A 4,718-nucleotide genomic window follows, 5' to 3' on the forward strand; every position below is an offset into this window, starting at 1 on the left:
CTCAGACCTGTGATACACTGTTTACTGGAGTTGGAATTACCTAGGGATAGAGTAGATTATTCAACTGAATCCCATGGAACTACAGCACTTAATGATTAGGTACAGAAGAGGGAGGAGGACAAAGGAGCAAAAAATATGTAGCCAGAGACGAAGGAGGAAAACTTTCCTCCTTGAAGATGAGATTATAGCAGCCAAGGAAGTATGATTCAAGGAGAAAGCATTTATCAGTTTTGAACGCTGCTAGTATCCAGTAGGTCAAGGACTGAAAATGATGATTGATTCAGTGACAGTCAAGTAGGGGTATGCACGGTGACGTGGAGACTAGAGGTGCCCGGCAGCCCCACCTTCATCACTTTGCCACCGTGTTAATTACCAAATCATACCATCTTCCCAAGTGGTAGAATAGAAATTAAATTTGAGTTATAGAAAACAGGGAGGTGAGCTTTTCATTTCCTTGGACACCGGAATCCGCAGTAAGATTTGTACCTGCTCTCTAAATGGTGTATGCTTATTTAGCGTACTTTGTTGGGTGCTTGGGAAAATTTGTAACGTTTTGTTTCCTGAAGTCTTAGTTTTCTCACGTTGTATGGAAGTTAGTCAGAGGTGCTCCATGTTCTGAATAGATTCACAGAACAGTAGGAAGATAGGAGTGCAATACATCTATAACCGTCATCTAGGCCTAATGTGAGCATCCTTAACAATGGCACAAATGGTTGGAATTGAGAAAGGGAAGACTTGATAGATGATACGGAATGCACAATCAAAAATAGAAACATGAAATGCACAATCAAAAACTGAGCATACTTCAGGGTAAGAAGCCTTCTGGAAACCTGAGATAATTAACACGTTAGGATTTACTTCAGAGTACCACTGATAGCTCGTTAGCCTTTCCTAGATGTCATTTCTGCCTTTATATTTTTGAGAACAAATTTTTTAAGACTTCTTCAAAGGTTTGCTTACCAGGTTGAGATTTCAAAAAATAAATTTCTCTGAAAATGCTTTTAAAGGTACAGCTTTTATGATTCACATGTTCCAGTAACAAACTAAATTTAACTGGCATATCCGAAAAGCCAGCACTACTTTGGGTGTAAAATAAAGACCGAGAAAGGCATATTTTGTTCTTTCAACCTGGGTGGATGCTAGTTTTTAAAATACTAATTTTGATAAATATTCCTACTAAATAATTATTCCTTTCTATTTAGTAAGTGGCCAGATGTGAATTTCAGTATTTGATTTAAAGCTGATTGTTGTTACTTTTTTTTGAAAGCTTGTTTATATCCCCATTGAGAATTAGCATAGTTAACTAGATTTTTTAAAGTTTATTTATTCAACGTTTATTTATTTTTGGGACAGAGAGAGACAGAGCATGAACGGGGGAGGGGCAGAGAGAGAGGGAGACACAGAATCGGAAACAGGCTCCAGGCTCTGAGCCATCAGCCCAGAGCCTGACGCGGGGCTCGAACTCCCGGACCGCGAGATCGTGACCTGGCTGAAGTCGGACGCTTAACCGACTGCGCCACCCAGGCGCCCCTAAAGTTTATTTATTTATTTGGTGGGGGGAGGGGCAGAGAGAGAGAGACAGAGAGAGAGAGAGAGAGAGAGAGAGAGAGAGAGAAAGATCGAGAGAGAATCCCAAGCAGGCTCCATCCACACTGTCAGTGCAGAGCCTGATTCAGGGCTCAAACTCACAAACAGTGAGATCATGACCTGAGCAGAAATCAAGGGTCATGTGCTTAACTGATAGCCACCCAGGTGCCCCCATACTTAACTAGATTTAATTTCTTAAATTAGTTTCCTGAATGATTTAGATACATTTTAATCAAATGAAACTATAGCTCTGAGAAGCTGATTTCATTATGCAAAAGAGGTTTGATATGTAAACCTATTCAGGTGTAAAACAATTCAGGTGACGTCTGGATGTTGTACATTGTACTTTGTGCAGTCCATGAAATTCCCTTTGACCAACACCTCCCTAAAAAGCAAGCCCAAGAAGGTGCCTTCTCAGTCTCCCCATCTGGATCCTCTGTGAATGGCATGGGATGGTGCCACATAGCTGCTCTTTTCCTTTCTTTTACCCTTTACTCATCTTTCCCACCTGCACAATGAGAAGACCCTGAGGAAAATTTGTAACATTTTGTTTCCTGAAGTCTTAGTTTTCTCGTGTTGTGTGTGGGTGACATATGGGTTAGGTGGGGGAAGTAGTTGTCACGTACCTTTCTGAGAATCTCATAGATGGTGTGGATCTTCCTTCCTGTGCAAAAATCCATGTATGCATATGGATTCAGAAAAAGGGTGGCATATACTGGCAGGGGCTGTTGCATACTTAAGTCTGTTCGTGGATGCCAGGTTAGAACCTTCTGCTCTGACCTGTCTTGGGCACCAGGATCTGAAGGAGCTTCTTCAGCCCCATGTTTTCTTCCAGCATTCTCTTGCTTTATAGCCAGTGGTGACTCTACAGTCACTGCTCTAAGTTCAAGCTCTGTTGCCATTTGCAGCCTCAGGTCAGCTGACCCCACTAATTCTGGTCGGCCCAACCTGCCACTACTCCCAGCACTGATGCTGCCCCCTTCTCTTTCCAGCTTGTGACCCCCTGCACATAGTTGGTGCTGTACACACCTGATCCCCAGCACATTTCTTTACCTCTTCCTTAGTCTAAGATCTGTGCACCAAATTTAGCTCAATGCCCACTTCCTCCATGAAAGCACTTTTGATTAGCCCTACGTTACAATATTTTCCCTTGTTTTAGAAGTCCTCATCTTCTCTGCCACTCAGTTTTCTGCACAGTTATGTCGTGTTGCCTTCTGTTGCTCTCTGGTTATATGTTTCCTTAATTAGAAAGTATTACAATGGTAGAAGCCATGTCCAAAGTATTAGAGCAGGAAAGGACATTCGCAGCAAGATCCTTAATCTTTATTCTACCTCAGCAAATCAGTAGCAGTGATTTGCTGCAGCTGTGATGTGTGTACACGTGCACATTAAGAATATCCTCCAAGAGTCATATTCAAATCTCAGTGAAGGCAGGAGAGAGGAGAAGGTACAGAGAAATTGAAAAAGCTTTTAGTCAGGTGATTCTGATCCCTGTCTACCGTCACTAGTCCTTGGGTGTCCTCATTCTGCAGAGAGCCACTCACTAATGCAGAATAGTTTCTGACCTAGCCTAAGTAATAAGTGGGCAATCTCTTTTACCTCTTTCTTGCCCACATGCCTTCAGAAAAATTAAATTAAGCCCTCAGTGCAAGAGATTAGGGGAGGGAAAGTAGGCAAAAAGGGAAAAAAGAAGTGAGATGGATTGTTCATGCCTCCACTTGATGCACACATACACACACACACCTACCTACACAAACATACATATACATACTGCAAAAACATATGTTTCTACACATATACACATCCTTACACACGCATGCACACACACCCTACCTGCATATACAGACTCCTGCACAAACACACGTTTGTACACACAAACATCTTTACATGCCTGTGTGCATGCACACACACACACACACATGCGCGCGCGCACACGCACATTCTCATTCTCCCATCATGGGGTAGTGGACTATCATGGGACCATTTTTTCCCTCAAAATTTCCTTGAAATGTATTTGGTTTATAATAGATGCAGAATCTGTATTCTTCTAGAATTGTCTCTTAAAAGGCTGGGTCTCTTGGTGGTGTTCACAGAGGATCCATGCAGTAGTAGGATTTTTACTTCTATTTCAAAGAAGAAGGAGGAAAAACTTGACACTATTTTGCCAAGAAGATTTCTCACCTACGCACAAGTTGACACCTGCTTTACCTATTTCTGCTGATCTCCAGTGTTGGATAATTTCACAAAGGCTGCGAAGAACTCTCCAAACTGATTTAGTTGGATCACTACTTTCCACATGATGAAGCAGAAGCCCCGAGAGAGCAAACTGGATTTCTTGGGGAGACAGTAGCATAGCTGGGACCAGGACACAGCCTTGCATTCATTGGTTGGTCTTTGGTTTTATGGCCCTTACCGTGTCTTACACAGCACATGTTCCATAAGCCTCACTTTTTCTTTTTACAGTTAAGTACTTTGAGCTTCCTGCTGTTTTTCCCTTGCCATATGCACAGACACTCACCCCAACCATCTGGGGAAGGGAAAAGTCCTATCTGGCAGGGGAATGAGTATGCAGATGCATTCTTTTTATAATTACTCAAAAGGAGATTGTTAAAGGTATGATTTATTTAGCCGGCTTCTTCAGAGCTAGATTCCAAAGGCATTCTCATATTCAGAAAATATTTTATTTTGTAGCAAACTCTCAGGACACTCATTTTCTCAATCTGTGCTCTTACTTTTCAGCATGTGTCTCTGACTAGAGTAGCTCACTGAAAGCTAGTACAACACCAGCATTAATTTGACCCCCGGCTGTATTCTTTCCCTGTCAGTTCCTGTCCTCCAGGCTGTTGCTCATGGTTATATCAAAGATGGGAGCAGCTGGAATCAGATGCCTGTGATTATTAAGGCGGTAATTACTGATCATGCCGACACTGGCGATATTAACTAGTGCTTAATAATTGAAAATGTTACCTATGAGGCAAGCATAGATTCAAGGTGTCAGAATAAAAGGCATTATCTAGAATATCTTAGGCAATAATGAAATGTTTTCATTCTTGTTTTATTCAGATATTCTGCCTAAACATGCTCTGTGGAGATAATGAACTTCAAGTCTTAATCCATTGTCTTTTCTAACT

This window comes from Lynx canadensis, chromosome B2 (assembly GCF_007474595.2).
Source record: "Lynx canadensis isolate LIC74 chromosome B2, mLynCan4.pri.v2, whole genome shotgun sequence".
NCBI lineage: Eukaryota > Metazoa > Chordata > Mammalia > Carnivora > Felidae > Lynx > Lynx canadensis.